This window comes from Rhipicephalus sanguineus, chromosome 11, assembly GCF_013339695.2.
Source record: "Rhipicephalus sanguineus isolate Rsan-2018 chromosome 11, BIME_Rsan_1.4, whole genome shotgun sequence".
NCBI classification, from domain to species: Eukaryota; Metazoa; Arthropoda; class Arachnida; order Ixodida; family Ixodidae; genus Rhipicephalus; species Rhipicephalus sanguineus.
This window is the reverse complement of record NC_051186.1, coordinates 125,259,854-125,282,230: the sequence shown is the minus strand read 5'-3', so window position 1 is coordinate 125,282,230 and position 22,377 is coordinate 125,259,854. Positions and strand designations below refer to the sequence as shown.

The 22,377-nt window shown below is 48.0% G+C and overlaps 1 pseudogene; it reads left to right on the top strand.

The window, feature by feature from the left end:
• The first annotated feature begins 13,903 nt into the window (after window positions 1-13,903).
• Window positions 13,904-22,377, top strand: part of LOC125756448 (uncharacterized) — a 31,690-nt pseudogene continuing 23,216 nt past the window's right edge.

Below are 22,377 nucleotides of genomic sequence, written 5' to 3'. Positions count from 1 at the left end.
GGAACACTCGTTTTCTGCCTTTTGGCGTCACGTAGCAAGTGACCTTTTTTTACGAGCTGGCAGCTGACCAATAATCCCTCGCATACTACCTGAAGGCACCAAGTCTGCCAGAACGAGACCCTCGCTATGAATGAGGGAAAGAAGGTGACTTTTAAGGGCTCGTTTTTCTTTGTCATACACCGTTAACCTCCCCATACTTTCCTTCGCATTATTGTCTGTTAGTTCTAATTAATATCGTGTCTAACAAAGAAAAACGAGCCCCTAAAAGTAATTCGAAGGTCGCAGGTTCGGTCCCTTCCGGCGACAACTTATCTTTCCGTCCACTTCACTTTCTTCAGATTTATATCCCAATTATTACAAATAACACCCCCTATACTTTTTCTTGGCAATATTGTCTCTTAGTTCTAATTAATATTGTGTCTAACAAAGAAAAACGAGCCCCTAAATGTCACCTTGTTTCCTTCTATTTCCCGCAGTTGCCTGTACGGATGGTCTGTTTGAGGCCAGTATATTTCTGTGTAATCTCTGCATAGGTGACCTCAAGAAAAAGATCGTGTCAGTCCGCAATTATAGTATTATGTAGGGCTTCCACAATATCTAACCGACAAACCGAGAATAGATGACTTGCTTACTGGACCGAGCGTCTTATTTAATTTCTCCTCGTCTCTCTTTTACCTTTCTCGGGATTTCCTCACCCTCTGCCACACTGCATGTTTCAACTGCGACTTTCCAACCAGTGTGGTCCCCGAACGCGCCTCCGGTTTCGATGAGCTCGAGTAGGCAGGTTTCGAGAAAATCCGACCTGCTGCCGAATAGTCCAGGGATGATAGCCACAGATGCTTGAATCCGCGACATCAACCAACGACGACGGGCCCCTTATGTCCAGTGTGCGAAAGTGTGAATTTTCGCACACTGCACACAAGGGGCCCGTCGTCGACACTTTCAAAAGTGGGAATTTTGGATCGTCAGCGCGTCTAATGAAAAGATTTGGGCCCATATTAAACACGAACGATGCCTCTCAAACAAAGAAATATCGGTTTTAAAGCACCCATTAAAAATGTCGATTAATCGATTAATCGATGAAAAGATTCCACCGAAAGCAATTAATCGATTAAAGGCTAAATCGATTAACGATTAACGATTAATCGATCAAAAATTTTAATCGACCATCCCTACAGTGTAGAAGAATTTCTTTTTTAAATGCGAAGCATTTGTTAGCGAACCTCAGGCACTTTGGGCGTTTCTATCTACGTATCTATCTATCTATCTGGCCGCCTACGTCTGGGCGCTCTCCTGGTCGTCTCCATAATTTCTTATGTACCAAAATTGACAGAGCAGGGGATCAGTGTATGGTGAACACGATTCACTGGTCATAACATCAATAACGCAAAGTACATGACGCGTACGTCATGAAACCCTTTCTCTCAGTCACCTGTGGCACATACCCGCATACCAGAGTTTATGTTATGCGGGTATGTGCCACAGGTGATACAAAGTCTCAACCAACACAGTGAACGCGAACACACACATTGACAGCAAGGGAAGTGATAATAATAATAATTGTAGGGGCTTTATTTTGACCATCTGGTATTCTTTAACGTGCACCGAGATCGCACAGTACACGGGCATCTAGCATTTTGCATCCATCGAAATGCGACCGCCGCGGCCGGGATCGAACCCGCGACCTTCGGGTCCGCAGCCGAGCACCGTAACCGCTACACCACCGTGGCGGACACAAGGAAACTACCATGCACTCGTTCACGTGGCCCGCCACGTGGACCAGGTCGATTACGCAAAAACCGGAGTCAATGCTTCCTACAATACATCTGCCGAGAGAACCAGGCCGCTCATCATTATCGGTGAATTCCAGATTGATTTATCAAGACCAACAACGACTGGTCTTTATACTGCGTGAAAGACGGCTTGAATGTGGACAGGGCAATAAAAGACCTCGCTGCCACGTGCAGGACAAGAGGCGTCATAGATCATTTCATCGTAAGAGGCATCCTGGGTTTCCAACAGCTGTGCTATATATACCTCGCACTTCACTACAACAACTTGTAGGTTTTGGGCGAGTCGGTTCATGATGCGAAAACTAGAACCAGCGCGAAAAGAAACGACGACAAAAAGAGGAACACACACAACAGGACTAGCGCCGTACTGCCAACTGAATGTTTATTGAAAATCACCACTTATAGCTATGCCACCAAAAACGCCTTGTCACACAAAAAACTCCACAAAAAATCAACGATTGCGGACATGCGTATTGCTAAACTAGCAGGTGTTTATCGAGAAAAGAACTCTCATGAGTAGTTAAACTAAGTGACGCCGCGCTGACACACTTATCTCCAGCTTTATTGATAAAATAAGCTTCTACGATTTCTCTTTCTTTTTTGGATTTTCCAAACGTCAAAAAACTAGTTTGCCCGAACTTGGGTGTGCATGCGCATTTTTTACAATGCGAGGCTAGATGGCTGCCATAGCCATTTTTGACATTGTTCTTATGTTGCCTGGCCCTATCATTAAAGCATTGCCCAGTTTGTCCGATGTACACTCTCCCACAACTTAATGGTATCTCATAAACAACATCAGAGGTGCACTTCGTGAACTTCGTTTCATGGTTAGTAGTACTTATCATTTTTTTTCGACCTTTCATAGCATTACACAGCGTTGAAAGTTTACGAGGAGCAGAAAATACGAGGTTGACTTGGTGCCTGTTGGCCACTTTCTTCAGGTTATGCGATAACCTGTGCACATATGGTATCACATGAAACGGTCTCTTATCTTTTTCTTGCTCATCAGTTTTTCTTCCTGAACGTTTCAATCTTTGTAGCAAAGTTTCACTCACAGCTGTGATGACGGAAGTAGGGTAACCGAATGATTTAAGCCTTTCGGTCTGATGCATTAGGCTAGCCTTCATTTGATGCTCACATGATTTGTTAATTGCACTTTGTACAAAGGTGATGGCGATTCCCCTTTTTACATGCTTGGAATGAGCACTATCATACGGAAGGATGCCTTTCTTAGATCTAGGTCGATACTCCCAGCAGACATGTTCATTAGATTCAAGAAAGGAAATATTAACGTCCAAAAACTGTATGGTATTATTCTTAGCCGTTTCAAAAGTGAATTTCAGTGCCCCTCCAAGCATCCTAAAAATGCCCAGAATATTTTGGACTTCGTCATCAAAACAGTAACCTGGACGTTTCTTTAAAAGAATGAGGTAGTCATCAACGTAGCGATAAATACCAGTGACTGGAGAGTCATTTAACGCAGCGCAAATACGGTTGTCAACGCTAGATAAAAATATGTCACTGAGATTGGGCGCAATGGATGAACCAATACAAATGCCGGAGCGTTGAATGTAAAAAGTTCCATTGTGATTAATGGCTGTCGAATTGAGATAAAATTCTAAAACCGTGATAAAATTGTCAACATTTATGCCTGCTGAGTTTTGGAAGTCTTGTTCATTTGTTTCACGAATTTTTTCCCGCACAGCGGCTAGCAAACCATCACATGGAAGAGAATAAAACAAATCTTCTCCGTGTACAGAAAACGCCGTCACACTGTTTCCGTTAGTGACACAAAAGCCGCTTAGTTCGTTCACGAAATCCTCAGAACTTTTCACTAAGTAAGGGTCATTCAACGGAAGTTTCTTCAAATGCCTTGCAAGAACCTTCCGACATGCAACTGCCACGAAGCTTTTTCAGACACAATTACCCTTAACGGGTAGGTGGGTTTGTGCGTTTTACACGTAAAAAACACGTCAAGGAACCCAGAATCTGTCTTGCTTGTGATCTTCTTCAAATGCTCCAAATTAAGATCTCCAAGTAGCTTGAGAGCTTCCCTCCTTCGCTTCTTTGGATCGAAGTTCACTACCTTGAAGTTCTTCGCGATGGCTTCGTCGGACTTCGTCGGATTTCGTCGGACTGTTTTGATGACGAAGTCCAAAATATTCTGGGCATTTTTAGGATGCTTGGAGGGGGACTGAAATTCACTTTTGAAACGCCTAAGAATAATACCATACAGTTTTTGGGCGTTAATATTTCCTTTCTTGAATCTAATGAACATGTCTGCTGGGAGTATTTACCTAGATGACCTAGATCTAAGAAAGGCATCCTTCCGTATGATAGTGCTCATTCCAAGCTTGTAAAAAGAGGAATCGCGATCACCTGTGTACAAAGTGCAATTAAAAAATCATGTGAGCACCAAATGAAGGCTAGCCTATTGCATCAGACCGAAAGACCTAAATCATTCGGTTACCCTACTTCCGTCATCACAGCTGTGAGTGAAACTTTGCTACAAAGATTGAAACGTTCAAGAAGAAAAACTGATGAGCAAGAAAAAGACAAGAGACCGTTTCATGTGATACCATATGTGCACAGGTTATCGCATACCCTGAAGAAAGCGGCCAACAGGCACCAAGTCAACCTCGTATTGTCTGCTCCTCGTAAACTTTCAACGCTGTGTAATCCTATGGAAAGTCGAAAACAAATGATCTGTGCTACTAACCATGAAACGAAGTTCACCAAGTGCACCTCTGATGTTTATGAGATACCAATAAGTGGTGGGAATCGGACAAACTGGGCAATGCTTTAATGATAGGGCCAGGCAACATAAGAACAATGTCAAAAATGGCTATGGCAGCCATCTAGCCTCGCACTGTAAAAAATGCGCATGCACACCCAAGTTCGGGCAAACTAGTTTTTTGACGTTTGGAAAATCCAAAAAAGAAAGAGAAATCGTAGAAGCTTATTTTATCAATAAAGCTGGAGATAAGTGTGTCAGCGCGGCGTCACTTAGTTTAACTACTCATGAGAGATCTTTTCTCGATAAACACCTGCTAGTTTAGCAATACGCATGTCCGCAATCGTTGATTTTTTGTGGAGCTTTTTGTATGACAAGGCGTTTTTGGTGACATAGCTATAGGTGGTGATTTTTCAATAAACATTCAGCTGGCAGCACAGCGCTAGTCCTGTTGTGTGTGTTCCTATTTTTGTCGTCGTTTTTTTCGCGCTGCTTCTAGTTTTCACTTCACTACACTTAGACCTCTCGTAGCCGGGATCACGAACGGATCCGATTAACAAGTCCGGTTGAGCTGCTGGTGCTCACTGATCCCGGTGATGGTGACCTTGTTCAAGAACTGTCAAGAACCACTTCTACACATACGGGTTGGCGAAACGTGCGTGCGCCCCCGTTATAAGAGATAAGTATAAGCATAACAACTGTAACCCAACTGCAACTGTGACTGTAACGTACGTGCAGTGCGCCTGCGTGTGCCTAGGGGAACTAGGGGAACTTCACTGAATGAAGCTTACTTGCGAGTAACGCCTGTCCTGCGCATTTGTGTTTCGTCTTTGTGCTGTTCGGATTCGCGCTATCCAGTATTGAAGAATATAAGCACTACATATCAGCTAACCACGTCTGGTGATGGTAACACCCATGTTGCAGTTGGCATCGCTACGCAACTGTAAACTGGTTATATAATGCATATGCGACTCATCAACATATAAGTGTGCGTTACCACTTCCACATTTCTCTAGCGTCATTCCTTAACGTTTCGCTCAATGTGAAAAATTACGCCGCAGTCACCATCCCGCGCATGCTTCGCGCAACATCGACTCCCACGGTACGTGGGATCTGCCGAATTTTTTTTTAACAATTTGCGAGAAGTACCACATATATTTCGACCCCGTGGTGGAGATGTCACGTGGTCGTGACGTCGACGAAGACAGCAGTCGGCGTTTTCAAGATGAAACTGTTTATTTGGCTGAACTTGTGGCCGGGAAACGGAAAGTTAATTTACGGCAATACACACAGTAGGCACTGATAGCGGCGAACAAAGCGTCGACCGTCGATCAACTGACAAGCGGTCAAGCCCGTCGGCTTTTATACAGGCGCTATCGAACTTTCCAGCAACATCGCTGGTGGCGGCGTTGTCTCTCGACAAAACTGGAATATTCGCGTGCGGGGCGATTTCTTAACAAAACGATGTACTACAATCGCGAAGCTTCTCGAACACTGCGTCGCGGACAGCGCCGAGCGTTGATAACCGTCCCTGCCGGTCAAACCCGAATACATCAAAAAATACAAGAAGTGGGCATGGCATTTCCCCCCTCTGAAAAAGCATCGTCCCGATGCTTGTGAAAGAACATAGAAGATAAAAAGAAAACAAGTGCATACACAAATAAATTACAATAACAAAGGAAAAAAAATAGAGCCCCAGGTTCGCTAACGCGCAAAAACGGCTTAAGGCGCACGATATGGACGACTTCAGACCGTGCGCGGCGTCGCTGGGAGTTCGTAATGCCGTCCGGGATGACCTCGTATTCCAGAGCGCCGAGGCGTCTAAGAACCTTGTGTGGCCCGAAGTATCGCCGAAGGAGTTTTTCGCTAAGCCCACGTCGGCGTATCGGCGTCCAGACCCAAACACGGTCGCCGGGCTGGTATTCCACGAAGCGTCGTCGAAGATTGTAGCGACAGCTGTCGGTGTGCTGCTGGTCTTGATGCGCAGGCGGGCGAGCTGTCGAGCTCCTTCGGCACGTTGTAAGTAAGCGGCGGCGTCGAGATTTTCTTCGTCGATGAGGTTGGGCAGCATGGCGTCAAGCGTCGTCGCCGGGCTCCTTCCGTAGACCAACTTGTACGGCGTCATCTGCGTCGTTTCTTGAACGGTCGTGTTGTATGCGAAGGTCACATACGGAAGGATGGCATCCCACGTCTTGTGTTCGACGTCGACATGCATGGCCAGCATGTCGGCGATGGTCTTGTTTAGCCGCTCAGCGAGGCCATTTGTCTGTGGTTGTAACGCTGTGGTGTGGCGATGGCTTGTTTGGCTGTATCTCAGTTTTGACTGAGTTAGGTCAGCGGTAAACGCCGTACCTCTGTCCGTAATGAGGACCTCTGGGGCGCCATGACGCAGGACTATTTTCTCAACGAAGAACTTCTCTACCTCAGCGGCACTGCCTCTAGGCAGGGCCCTCGTCTCGGCGTAGCGGGTGAGGTAGTCCGTAGCTACGACGATCCATTTGTTTCCGCTATTGGACGTCGGGAACGGCCCCAGTAAGTCCATCCCGATTTGCTGGAACGGCCGTCGAGGTGGCTCGATAGGCTGCAGAAGTCCGGCTGGCCTAGTGGGCGGTGTCTTGCGTCGCTGACAGTCCCGGCAGGTCTTTACGTAACGAGTGACGTCGGCGGAAAGGCGCGGCCAGTAGTACTTCTCCTGTATTCTTGCTAGCGTGCGAGAAACACCCAGGTGTAAAGACGTCGGGTCGTCGTGCAGAGCCTGGAGGACCTCTGGCCGCAATGTCGAGGGTACCACGAGAAGGCATTCGGGTCGAAGCAGTGAGAAGTTCTTCTTTAGGAGAACACCGCTGCTCAAGAAAAACGACGACAGTCCCCGCATGAATACATTCGGAACAACGGTGGTCCTGCCATAGAGGTATTCCATAAGGCCCCTGAGTTCTGGGTCCGCTCGCTGTCGTTCGGCAAAGTCGTCGGCACTTATGGTTCCCAAGAAGGAGTCGTCCTCCTTGTCGTCCTGCGGCGGTGGGTCGACAGGGGCGCGAGACAGGCAGTCAGCGTCGGAGTGTTTTCTTCCGGACTTGTAAACGACGGTAATGTCGAATTCTTGAAGTCGTAAGCTCCACCGTGCGAGGCGACCTGAAGGGTCCTTCAAGTTAGCTAGCCAACACAATGCGTGGTGGTCGCTCACAACTTTGAAGGGCCTGCCGTATAGGTAGGGGCGAAACTTGGATATAGCCCAGATGATCGCTAGGCACTCCTTTTCTGTTGTGGAATAGTTCGTTTCCGCCTGTGATCGCGACCGGCTAGCATAACTGATGACCCTTTCCTGCCCGTCAGTCTTCTGCACAAGGACGGCGCCGAGTCCTACGCTGCTTGCGTCGGTGTGGATTTTCGTATTGGCGTATTCGTCGAAATGCGCTAGTATCGGAGGCATCTGAAGGCGTTGTTTCAGTTCTTCAAATGCTTCGATTTGCGCCGTTTCCCACTTGATGCTGCGGCGAAGGTAACAGTTTGCGCAGCTCTTCCTGCACAATCGCTCTGATGGTGTCACGCAGGTCATCAGACTGCAGCGCCTGAACCTCCCCGTAGGTCGCCGTAGGAATGCGGCGGTTGTACTGCCTAGTGCGGATTTATAGTGCCTTTTCGATTGTGGTGGCCTCCGAAACGAATTCCGAGACCGTCTTCGGCGGGTTGCGCACAAGTCTGGCGAAGAGTTCTTCCTTCACTCCCCGCATCAGGAAGCGAACTTTCTTTTCTTCAGACATGGCTGGATCGGCATGGCGCAATAGGCGAGTCATTTCTTCGGTGTACAGTCCGACGTTCTCATTGGGGAGCTGTACACGAGTCTCGATAAGGGTTTCAGCCCTTTCTTTCCAGATGACGCTCGTGAAGGTGTTGAGAAATCCGGTGCGGAAGACGTCCCATGATGTTAGCGTAAACTCTCGATTCTCGAACCAGGTTCTTGCGCCATCTTCAATGGCGAAGTAGACATGGCGTTGCTTCTCGTCGCAGTCCCAGTTGTTGAACGTGGAGACCCGGTCGTATGCCTCCAGCCAGCTTTCTGGATCCTCGCATGGTGATCCGCGGAATGTCGGCGGCTCCCTCGGTTGATGCATGACGACCGTTGCAGGCGCCACAGCGGCGGTCATTGTGGCTCTTGTCTTCTTCGTTGTGATCCTGGTTTTGTCCGGTAGGGGTCCGTATTGGGGGGGTAGTCCTTCCAATGTGCGGCTGGCTCGACTGTCGCTGATGGTGTCGGTGTCTTCTTCGCGACGTGGGCTGGGTTCACGGCTTGACGGGGGCGTCCGGAACATGAACGAGCAGCACCTCCACCAGATGTCACGTGGTCGTGACGTCGACGAAGACAGCAGTCGGCGTTTTCAAGATGAAACTGTTTATTTGGCTGAACTTGTGGCCGCGAAACAGAAAGTTAATTTACAGCAATACACACAGTAGGCACTGATAGCGGCGAACAAAGCGTCGACCGTCGATCAACTGACAAGCGGTCAAGCGCGTCGGCCTTTATACAGGCGCTATCGAACATTACAGCAACATCGCTGGTGACGGCGTTATCTCTCGACAAAGCTGGAACATTCGCGTGCGGGGCGATTTCTTAACAAAACGATCTACTACAATCGCGAAGCTTCTCAAACACTGCGTCGCGGACAGCGTCGAGCGTTGATAACCGTCCCTGCCGGTCAAACCCGAATACATCAAAACAAGACAAGAAGTGGGCGTGACAATACGCGAACGATGCCTGTCATATATGCAAAATTATAGCGTTGTAGCCGATCGTAAAATCGTCCAAGATAACGTGAAGTGCATATATATAAAGCCGCGGAAGTCCACCCCCGTGCAGGTGCGGTGGCGTAGTGGTTACAGTGTCTGCTTGTGGCGCGGTTGGCCTGGGTTCAAATCCCCGTGGTGGAGTGTGTGTGGCAACGAGATGGCCTCGCATATGGAAGAGCCGCATAAACTTATGCCGCATAAGAAAGAGCCGCTTAGCCAGAGGCCGCATAAAGAAGAGTCGCACGAAACAGCCGTATAAGTGTGCCGCTTAGAGAGCCATTTATAAGCGTCGAAAATTTGACCTACTTTCCACCTTATATGCGTTGTTTTAAGCGGTCGTTTGCTAAGAGTGTAGCAAACAGAAGCCATCTCAACGCGTTGAGTTTACACGGACGGGCGCACTACAACTAGACCGCACTGAGATACTCAAACCCCGACCTAAAACCACAACCGCAACAACGCCTCTTCTCACCACAAAATTTTCAAACGCACTTCCGAACATAAACAGCATCCTCGTAAAATACTATCGGATTCCTAAGAACAACCAGAAACTTATAAAAATCATCCACGAACCACCTAAGCTCGCCTACAGACGCTATGCCAATTTTAACGACAGGCTCGTTCACGGAGAACTCGCAACAAGAACTACACCAACATCTGGTCCCTGTGGGCGCTCCAGATGCTCTACATGCAAACATATACAGCCGCCCACCAACATAAAAATAACAGCATCGGATTACATTCCCAATGTAACATCGAACTTCACGTGTGCCTTAAACAACCTAATCTACTTCATTGAATGTACCATCTGTAAAAAACAATACATAGTCGAAAGTGGACAACCAATTAATGTAAGAGTGAACGGCCACCGCGCAGACGCAAAGCACAATTTACCAAAAGCAGTAGCCAGCCACTTCAATTAACAAGACCACAATTTTCACCAAGGCAAACTTTACATTCTACTAACAAATTTCCGGTCTCCACGTGAGAGGAGGTAGATGGAATCGTATTTGATACACAAATTCCAATCCCTACACCTATCAGGAATAAATCTGGCACGCGGTAATTTGGAATCACTAAGAGCGATACCATAATTTCTATAATATTAAGAGACATAGAATACGCTCAGCCTTCAAATAACCTTTACCATTATCCCATTCGCAACATAAAATCCATACTAGGCTACATTGATAAACTTTTTTTTTTCATTTTCACATATTTATTTGTGTATGTAACTGCGTATATATCATGTATACATATACTACTCTTAAGTAAGTTTTATTTCTATAAGCTTCGAACCACTGTTCCCTTTCACCTTTCCCCGCTTCTAAGAACACACCTGCCCGTATTGTCAAAGTCCTCGCTTCCCCAGGAAGTTCTGCGCGTCCTATTCCGATTGTTTCCCCCTGCGCCCGTTTTTTTTTCTCCATTAGTTCACATGCCGCCCTACTTTTGAGGCTATTCCCCTGGGCGGGCCACCTAATGTGGCACTTGATGCATATGTCTGCCAATGACTCTTCCCGTTAAACACGTGTTTTTCAGACACCCCTCTCAGTATCACAGTCGACATCTGGACTTTTGAAAGTACGCCGCCCGTTTTGCCCCTTTTTTATTGCTTCTCCTGGTGCTTACCATTCAGAGACGGTTGGTTGGAAATAGAGAGCCGCCACCATCTTCTGAAGGCTTTGCGACAGCTAGACTCGGCGCCCCTGAGCTGGTTGTCCAAGTTGCTTTCATGCTCCGCTTTTTTCTTCGCCGTGCATTTGGCGGCTCTCGCTTTGCTGTACCGCTCCTCCTTTCAATGCGTTTTTTTCCAGTTCCCCTTAACTCTGAGAATAGATGCCTGAGCGCCGTTCCAAATTTTCTTGAAACATGGCAAGGGTTACACTCTTCTGCTTAATTTTTGCTTTCCAGGCAGCAATTACCAACACCGACACACGCCACCACAGAACGTGACATCAACACTAACCCCTTCAAACCAACACACCAAGGATGACAATGCGCCTTTCACAATGATAGGTCCCCCAATCGAAACTTCGGCCAGCCTGTCTGAGGCACTGTCTCCTGTTTTTTCAACCTATTCCACTTCATACAAACATGAATGATGTCGTCTTTCAGTGCGTGAGGACTGTACGAGCACAGTATCATTATAATTTCACAGTTTTATACTTCCATGATGAAATTTATCGCTTAACGACTGTACGATGGGGCTCACGTCGACGTTGCAGAATTGGAAAGCAACTTAACCGTTGCCTTCCCCTTCCCCGCCCTCAAAAAAAAAGAGAAAGAAACGGGCATACTATAATAGACAAATTTAAACACGGCGAACTTGGGAGAGCTTGTAAAGGCTGTGTTCGCAAATTTGTACGTATTCATATCTACAGCACACTAGACTCGCATTAGAGAAACCTTTTGTGGACGCAGCGAGGTTCAATTTATTAGCGAAAGTATGGTTGCATTCACGATCGGGATCTCTCATTTGCGCTTTGTTGTCTTCGAAGGCAGCCTACTTAATTGCGAAAGAGCAAAATTAGGAGAAGTGCTGAACACTTACGATTGGCCTGCAAAAGAGCAGAGGTTGCAGTCAATGACATAATCGATACACACAGCTCAAAACGGGTACTGGTATTGTAACTGCGCACTGTTTCTTTTTTGAATAGCGCACATTTCGCTACACTGATCGCATATTAGCAACAAACCACAGAGTTGTGCTGCGTGTAGGTGATGCGTTCATAAACGTTGGAGTCAATGAATATTTTCGAGTATTACATCGACTAGTAGCACGCATCAGAGGAAACAAAAACGCAATACGGTTTCCAAAATGAACGTTAATGTACGCGTACTAAGTTATCCTTCATGAGCGGCTTCTCCAACGCAGTAGGTATGTCGCAGGTAGGGTTGTCACGTTCGCAGAGCTACGCGCTTGTCGCCTGCAAATTTAGGCAGGTTCCTATGAAAACCACAAAGCGCACTTTATTGATGTGGCCTTGGTAACTCGCTTAGTTCGAAAAATTCGAATTGGGGCTGAAAGAACAGGAGGCTCCCAGTAGAAATAAAAGCTACGGGGACACCATAGTGTCTCATAAAACTTGAAAAAGCAGGAGAGGCCCCACCACGAGTCCGAAGTGCGATCGCAGACTGCCTGCGTGTGATAATATGGGCAGAAGAGCGACACCAGGGAAGACGACAATGAAGAGCGCGCGGGATCGAAAAAGCGCGTGACAGCGTTCGAAGCAGGCAGCGTGCAAGGACAGACAGTTCTCGGCTGGACGTCCGGTCCGGAGAACTAGGCGACGTCCTCCAGGCGCTGTACTGTCCTGGACTCCGGCTTGGTGACTGGCCCAGGGACCAGGCGAATCGCTACTGTTCCGGCTGCCGTCCTGACAGCGGGACAACCAGTTAACGAGGCCTGTACTCCGGCTGGGTGACTGGCCCAGGGACCAGGCGAGGTTACGCTGTTCCGGCTGCCGTCCCGTGTGGCTGTGAGTTGCAGTTTGCTGTGGGCCGCTAGTACTGCTGCCGTTCCGGGTGGCTGGCATGACTCCGGTGTGCTGCTGGAACGAACGCGGCGGCTGAGAGCTGCGGCTTTGTTGCGGAGCTTCGAAGCGACCGCCACCCTCCTGCTGCTGCTGCGGCGGAAGGCCGTGACATGGCGTGGGCCTACTACCACTGAGGACGTCAACGAGCGAGGCGGCGCGTTGCCCCGAGCGATCGGCGTCCAACAAGCCACAAGCTAAATACGGCGAGACACATTTAGTATAGGACTGCATGTGACAGCCTATTTTCACGAATACTTCATTAATAGTTGCTTTCTTTCTGTAAATATATTTGTGTGTGTGTGTGTGTGCACTCGTGGCTCGATTGTTCCTTGCCTAGCGGTCCTGGGCCCAAACCCCTGACACTACGTCACAATCTGGCGAGCCTGCCAGGATACCGCTGTTAAAAGCGTCGAAGGAAAATATCGTCCCTCGAGTGCACCCTCACAGAAGTTCATCCTGTCATGGATACTGAGAAATTAGCCGCAGTAGGGTCACAGCTAGGCTTGTCCGGCGCAGAATTACGCAAGTGGATTGAGAACGAACAGGCAAGACAAAGGGATGAACGTGCTGCCGAAAGGGAGGCGAGCAAAGAAGCAGACGAAAGAGCTCGACAAATTCTTGAGCTGAAGCTAAAGCTTCAAGAAGGTGCTAGTGGAGCTGCAGCAACTAACTCTGAGCCTATGCCTCTTCCGAATCATGCCTCTTCGGTTCTCAACCCACAGAAACTACTGCCTTTGTTTGATGAGCGACGCGATGACCTGCATGCATACTTGCAAAGGTTTGAGCGCGTGGCAACAGGGCAGGAATGGCCACAAGATAAATGGGCCCTTGCAGTTAGCGTGTGTTTAACTGGGGAAGCACTAACAGTGATCGGTCGCATGACTGCCGCTGATTCACTGGATTATGATAAAGTGAAAAAGGCATTGCTGCAGAGATTCCGGTTTACCGCGCAAGGTTATCGCGAGAAATTCCGAAAGGCGCGACCGGAGGATGGAGAAACTGGAAGACAGCTAGCTGCTAGACTTTCAGGATACTTTGATCACTGGATTGATATGGCCAATGTCTCCAGAACGTTCGACAACCTCCGAGACCACATGATCGCTGAACAGTTTCTTCAGTGTTGCCATCCGAAGCTGACCGTATTCCTTAAAGAACGAGAATGCAAGTCCCTTCAGGAGCTCGCTGACGCTACTGACCGCTATATCGAGGCGCAGAACCTCTCCAACCTGGGAAGAGTACCGGATGATGGGAAGGAGTACAACAAGACTACCTCAGATGCTCAAAAGAGACCACCTCCGAGGTGTATGTTGTGTAACCGTATCGGCCATCAAGCTCAGGAATGTCGCCGCCCAGCAAAGGAAGGGGTCAAGTGCAACATATGCGGGAAAAGTGGCCATAAGAGCGAGAACTGCTGGAGCGCGAAGGCACAGAAGGGGCAGAGTTCAGCATGCGTTCATGAGGCCACAGCCAACCAGTGTAGTCTGCCTCCACGTGACAAGGTTGTCCGACGCCAAGACAGTAAACGTGACGTGACGTTTCGGAAACCTGTTTTCCTGGTAGATGGAATGCCTGTAGTAGAAGGACAAGTCCTGGGTCGAAAAGTAAGAATCCTCAGAGATACAGGCAGCAATACAGCAATCATACGAAGAGACTTAGTTCCAGACCATTGCTTGACAGGAGCACTAAGCCGAGTTGTGCTAACAGATGGATCTGTAAAGAGGTTCCGGAGGCGAGAATAAAGATCCATACACCATATTTTACTGGAGAAATCAAAGCATTATGTATGGATAGTCCTCTTTATGATGTTATTTTAGGCAACCTTCCTGGCGTCAGATAACCCCTAGAGCCAGATCCCAATTGGAGACGCGCTGTGGTCGACGGAAGCGACGACACATCGGCAAACTACCGTGTAGAAGAGAGGCCTCACAACGTTTCCGCCACGATCAAGCCACAAGAAGGCAAGATAACTCCATTATGTGTACCAGCCATAAAGATTGGCGAAGTAACAAAGAGAAGCTCGCCGAGCAACAGCAGAACGACAAGACGCTGAAGTCACTGTTCGCTAAAGCGGGCAGAAACTTCAAATCGCAAAAAGGTCACTGTTATTCGTTCTTTGAAAAAGGTGGACTTTTGTACCGCAAGTATGAACTTGCTACAGGAAGGACGTTTAACCAGTTCGTCGTGCCAACGTCCTTCAGAAGGTCAATACTGGAAGTCGCGCACGAAAGTCTTATGGCCGCACATCAAGGCATACGGCGAACGACAGATCGTGTCTTTACAGATTTTACTGGCCAGATCTGCACGGGGACGTCAAAAGATTCGTGAAATCCTGCGATGTGTGCCAGAGGACAACACCAAAACGAAAAGTTGGTGTGGCGCCATTGGGACATATGCCTACCATACGTACGCCTTTGAGCGTGTGGCAGTCGATCTGATCCGGTCCGTTGTCACCGAAATCGGAACGGGGAAACCGATATGTGCTCACGCTCATAGACTTTGCCACTCGATATGCAGATGCAATAGCACTACCTGCAATCGATGCAGTGCACGTGGCAGAAGCACTAATCGAGATTTTTCTCGTGTCGGGCTACCGAAAGAGATTGTGACCGACCAAGGGACGAGCTTTACATCAGAGCTGATGAAAGAGGTTGGTCGCCTATTAGCTGTCAAGTTTCTTCGGACGACACCATACCATGCAATGGCGAATGGACTAGTTGAAAAATTCAACGGAACCCTAAAGACGATGTTGAAAAGGATGTGCCAGGAGAAACCTCGTTCCTGGGACAGATACCTTGCACCCACTACTCTTCGCCTACAGAGAGGTACCGCAAGCGAGTCTGGGCTTCTCGCCTTTCCAGTTGATTTATGGTCGGCACGTCCGAGGACCACTGACCGTCCTCAAGGAACTATGGACTAACGAAACATCGATGACGAAATTCGCACCACGTAACGTACCTCGTCGATCTTAGGAATCGTCTTGAAGATACGTGCAAGCTTGCCCATGAGGAACTGGACAAGGCGCGAGCAAAACAGAAATGTTACTACGACCGAAAGAGCCGTCCGCGCAAGTTAAATGTGGGCGATAAAGTCTAGTCTTGCTCCCTACTGACACAAACAAATTGTTAATGCAGTGGAAAGGGCCATTCGAAGTCATCGAGCGAAAAAATGCCGTCGACTACGTACTGAACTTAAGCGGGAAAATGAAGATATTCACAATAAACATGCTAAAGAAATATGAGGAACGCGAGCCCATTCCCCCGCAGCAGGTCTCCGTGGTCACTGACATTAGTCAAGATTCTCGAATCTAGCGGAGGAGTCATCCAGCGACGATGTTTCGCACGAGATTCCATCTCCTAGCCTTGTCCGTACACAGACAGGCACGACGTGAAGGTATCGGCAGATCTCAGCAACGAACAATGCTCCCAGGTCCGTGACCTGTTCCAAGAATACGAAGGAATATTTTCTGACCTGCCAGGAAAAAACAGAGCTCGTTGAATGCGCACTACGCTTGAGTTCGGAAAACCCAACACATGTGCCACAGTATCCTGTTCCATTAGCTTTACGAGAAAGCGTGGAAAAGGAGGTGCAAGAAATGTTAAGATTGGGCATAATTGAGAAATCGCAATCGCCTTACCATGCACCTATCGTGGTTGTTAAGAAACAGACAACACGATACGCTTGTGCATAGACTTTCGAGAGCTCAACAAAGTTTTGATTGCCGATAGCGAGCCCATCCACGTATTGATGTAGTACTTGCACTTGCAGACAGAGCAAGTTTTTTTCAAAATTTGACTTTACCAAAGGATACTGGCAGGTGCCCATGTCTGCGGACAGCCGCGAAAGACAGCATTCTCCAGTATGTCCGGCTTGTACCACTTCCTTTACATGCATTTGGCATCAAAACAGCCCCGGCTGTTTTCGCACGACTCATGCGAGCCGTCCTTGGTGAACTACCAAATGTCTACCATTATTTCGATGACGTTGTCATTGCTACAAACACATGGAGTGAACATCTAACAACACTCGCGACATGTGTTTCAGAGAATTCAAAAGGCTTCTCTGACTATCAAGCCAAGTAAATGTGAAATAGGAGAACGAAGTATCTGTTTCCTGGGTCATCGAATCGGAGATGGCAAAGTGGAACCCTATCCTGAAGACTCTCGATAAAATCCTAGCAGCCAAGCACCAGAAACGAAGAAGGCGCTTCCAGTCATTTTTGGGGTTGTCTGGGTACTACAGAAAGTTTATACCAACTACGCCGAAATCACAAAGCCTTTGACGGATCTTACACGGAAAGGACAAAACACAAATATCGCCTGGGGACCGGATCAAGAAACAAGCTTTCACCATATTGAAGAGGAAGCTTGGTGAAGCTCCCATACTACAAGCACCTAACATGAAAAAAGAATTTGTCCTACGCACCGATGCTTCAAACATTAGTCTTGGTGCTGTACTGCTGCAAGCAAGGCAATGATACATTGTTACACCCTGTTGCTTACGTTAGCCGCAACCTCTTGCCAAGAGAGACACGGTACTCCACTATTGAAAGGGAGTGTTTGGCACTTGTATGGGCAGTACAGAAATTCCACCTTTATCTGTACGGCAAACCATTATCATACAATCGGACCATCAACCTTTGCAGTACTTACACTCCGCCAAACATCTAAACAATAGAGTGTTACGCTGGAGTTTACTCTTGCAAGAGTACCATTTACGTAGACTACATCAAGGGCTGTGATAACGTTGGAGCCGATAAGGGTGTTGCACATAGTGTTGTGTAGTACACGGACGTTTCCCATGTTTTCATGTCGTGACGTGGCAGTGTGTATACATCCAAGTGGACATTTCGCCTTTCGTGAACTTTGCATGTCCACTGACTGTGACACCCTGTGACATTTGCTCCTCTTCTGGCCCATCAGAAAAGTTGTAAACAACTTTCTTAAAACCCGGGGTATTGTGATAATATGGGCAGAAAGAGCGACCACCAGGGAAGACGACAATTAAGAGCAGCGCGGGATCGAAAAAGCGCGTGAACAGCGTTCGAAGCAGGCAGCGTGCAAGGACAGACAGTTCTCGGCTGGACGTCCGGTCCGGAGAACTAGGCGACGTTCCTTCCAGGCGCTGTACTGTCCTGGACTCCGGCTGGGTGGACTGGCCCAGGGACCAGGCGAATCGCTACTGTTCCGGCTGCCGTCCTGACAGCGGGACAACCAGTTAACGAGGCCTGTACTCCGGTCTGGGTGACTGGCCCAGGACCAGGCGAGGTTACGCTGTTCCGGCTGCCGTCCCGTGTGGCTGTGAGTTGCATAGTTTGCTGTGGGCCGCTAGTACTGCTGCCGTTCCGGGTGGCTGGCATGCCCCGGTGTGCTGCTGGAACGAACGCGGCGGCTGAGAAGGCTGGCGGGCTTGTTGCGGAGCTTCGAGCGACCGCCACCCTCCTGCTGCTGCTGGCTGCGGCGGAAGGCCGTGACATGGCGTGGGCCAACTACCCCTGAGGACGTCAACGAGCGAGCGGCGCGTTGCCCCGAGCGATCGGCGTCCAACAAGCCACAAGCTAAATACGGCGAGAGACTTCTCATTTAGAGACACATTAGTAGTAAGACTGCATGTGACAGCCTATTTTCACGAAATACTTCCTTAATAGTTGCTTCTCTTCTGTAAATATATTTGTGTGTGTGTGTGTGCACTCGTGGCTCGATTGTTCCTTGCCTAGCGGTCCTGGGCCCAAACCCCTGACACTACGTCACACTGCGCGACTAAAGAAACAGCGCCGCACACCAGACGAACGGCAGAGTTACCGGCAGTGTGGCTCATGACGTCAGTGTAGGGTGCGCGCGCCCATTCGCGCAGCCTCACATTGGCCCACCTTTGAGGAGGAAATGCCCGTGCCTCGTAAAGTTCTACTAGGCTGTAAGCATTGCCATGGTTATGTAAAGGCGAGAGCAGCGCTCGTTCGCCGAGCCTTTCACACTGTGTCCATGTATCGCAATGTGTCATGTTGCCCAGCTACATCTGCTGCCGCTCTTCGTAACAGCTCCGCAGCCACTCGATCCTCCAGTTCGAAAGGTTTGGCCCGTGAGCGTCCTTTCGGTGCAGCAGCTGGCCTTGCGCGTTTCACTCAGTTTCCATGGTCAAGTGCTTCGTCGGCAGTCAAGCGGCTTTTCCGGCCACGCCTTGATGTCGCGCCTGACGATGGAGACTCGAGCGTCACAATTTCGGAGGATGAAGACTCCACGGAGACCCAAATGAGGCTGCTCCTATCATGGGCCATCTGCCTAATCACGGGTAAGGCAGAGCACTAACTCGGGATAAGAAAACGTACAGCTCGGCTAGTTGGTCTCGATTCACTGCGATGCGATTTGTACCGCGCAAAAATGCGATATGGAAAACAAAGAAACACACAGTGCTGTCCGTGTGTGCGTCTTTGTATTTTCTTTCCTATATTGAGCTGTACAAATCCATTCAAAATGAACCCTACCAGGTGAACTGCCTCGAGACATTCGTCATAATCGCCAGTTGCGACGGTGGCGCAATCGGCTACGGAGCGGCAACGGCGGCGGTAGCGCAGAAGACATAAGCCGCTTTCGTGTTAGTTTATGGAAGGTCACGTAATACCTGCGCGGGCCACCGCTTTTCTATGACGACGGGATCATGGAACGAGGCAAGGAAAACTGTCGCATGGTACCTGCCAGGATATTTTTGTTCTTTGTTGGCTTCTTTATGATGATGTCCAGGCGAGGTGAGAGCTGCAGTTTTTATTCACATTGACGCGTGTGCATACATAGACGACAATTACGATGGGGAGGTACAACGGACTCCGGCAATACGATATTACACTATGATATTGCCCATGTATAAACGTACCGTCTCCTTGCTGAGTCGTGCTACTCATATCTGTAAAAAAAAACAAAAAAGCAGTGTGCTAGTATATGACCACAGCGATAACCTTTTGCTGAAGACAATAATATAGAATCCGGCGCCGTGTATTTTAAAAATGATGTGGTTTCCTGTTTAAACTTATTTATGTTCTTTTGAAGAGCCCGAGAAATCTGCGAAGCATCAGCAATTGTCAGTTTGTATCGTAGTAAAGAAAAAAGAATAAAAGAGGAAAGCTGAAAAAACCAATGAAACAAAACGTTGCAAAACATGTCAAAGCAAAACATATGCCCACATCAGTTTCCTACTAATCGATGGTTGACGTGGACATATGCTTTCACTGACACTGGCTCCAGCCTTTCCGCTCTTACAGTAGAAAGTAGAAATATCTTAAATGCACTGTCTAGTGATGTTACCACACCGCTAATGAGCTGGTCCACATATAGTCATAGACATGAATGTACCTATTTTTGCGCCCAGCTGCAGGACAAAAGCCGCTGCTAACATTTTCCAAGTGAGCTGTCTAATCTACTCGATGCCATTTAGTGCCTCCATTTTTTCTTTATTTCATTGCTCTCAGCCAACGTTCTGCCGTCTCTAGTTTCATACCTTGGAACCAAGTTAGTCGCTATAAGTGACCGCGAGTCAGCTAAAGCGTCTAACGAGGGTGCTGAAGTCTTGTACGCTATTCTTATAACGCAAGGAGGGCTAAGCGTCCTCTTTCTTTCCTAGACATAAACCTTAATGAAAAGCCACAGACAATGATGCCAAGCGATGTATAGGGGACGTTATATGTAGGTGTTTAACTTTATTGCACTAAAGGGCAATAAGTGTGATGAAATCAAAGTGGACCAATATGCAAATTGCTACAGGCACAAACCGAACCTCACCCTTCGGATAATGCGTCCGATGCTCTACCTATTGAGCTACAGCGGCGGTCGTCCACATTGTTCGGATATTGCTGTGCATGTGATCGTGGGAGTGTTAGCCAGCGCCGCTCGTAACCATGACGGCGAGTGTGGGAGATACTTTTTGCCAGAGACCGTCCCGTAGCACGTGCTCTTTTTACGACCTGACCAGCTGACCAATAATCCTTCGAAGGTTTCAGGCTGGGGCCATGCTTGCGGAAAGTTGATGTTTCGGTCCGCTTTAATTCTTCACACTTATATGTAATTACTAGAATGCATTTAAAAAACTACAAATAACGTCCCATATACCTTCTTTGGCTATATCTGTTGGTTTCATTAAAGTTCTCCTAACACAGCCGTTCGTCTTGAGTTGTTTCGCGGGAAGCTTGTACGTGGCGTAAATCAGTGATGTTCCGTTGCTGTGTACATGCGTGCGCGAAATGTAACGCAAGTTACATTCGCGCACAATTTTGACTTCAGCAGTGTAGAGGAGAGGAAACGAACTTCGTAATACGCCATCTTTCAGAAAATGTGCCGGGTTGGCTGCCCTTTTGTAATCTACCGGCAGACACGTGACCCAATGACGACATCTGCTTCAGCATCATACGGGCGTCAACTGATTGTATTTTCTTTCAAGATGGAACTATTCAACCAATGTGTTCACTATAACAATGAAAAAGACCACAGCAAGTCTTTGTATAGTCATTTCTTGTTCACTCCATGAAAACATTGTATTAGTATTTTTACTAGGTAAATACGACAGCCCACCGGAAAATAGTATACATTTTCTGACTAATGAGATGTCTCTATATATGTGTCTGCATTTGCTATTCGTCAGTGTTTAATATACAGGGTTTATTCACTGTGCTTGTGTTGTTTTTTTTACGTCAGAGAGTTTGCTTTAGTACTGCATATTTACTGAGGCAATGATGTGCCCCAGGAAAGCCTACTCTGGTGTCTGTTAGGACATTTGTGTGTGTATACGTGGATCATAAATCTAGCTTATCATGTCCAAAGCAATGAGGGACCTACTATACCTCGAACTTTTCTTTTCTGATTTAGGTATTCAAGAAACAAACATCTCCTAGAACGACAATCATGTGTGTGGTTATTTTGCTTCCTCACTGAATTATACGTAATTCGTCATTGTCCAAATAAATCCCTAATGCTTGAAGTAGTTTCCACTTGATAAACAGCTTACCCCAGTTCCGTCCAGTGTGAACTCTGCAGCAACAGCGGAGCTGCGGTTCTCTTGTGTTCTCCTTGTGATTTGTTGATTTCTGTGGTGTTTCTTGATATTACGTGGTTGTGTGTGATTGTGTCATTGCAGAGAAGATATGCACTGGAGAGGACGTGTTAGGCCCTGCCCACACCCGCCCCTGCTGCAGTGACTTTAGGCACTACTCACGCTGGAGCAGCCCTTCCACATTTTAATGCGTGCTGCCGCTTCGCCCGCGACCTAAGGATCACTAGAACGGGAAAAGTACCGCGTTCCTTTTCTCTTCTCGCCGCCGCGCGCTCTCGGCGACTTCACCTCAGAACTGGTCCAGCTCGGTCGCATCGCTAGTGCCTCTCAACCGCCGACGCATGGTGCTTCAAAAGGCGATGGTTTTAATAGCCTGAGAAAGCGTGCCAGGAACCTTTACGACATCCGATATTGTATTGACTTAAATCACAAGAGTGCTGAGGCACCGCAGAATGCCTGGGTGCTGCGCTTTTGATGCAGCAACCGGCGGAATCGG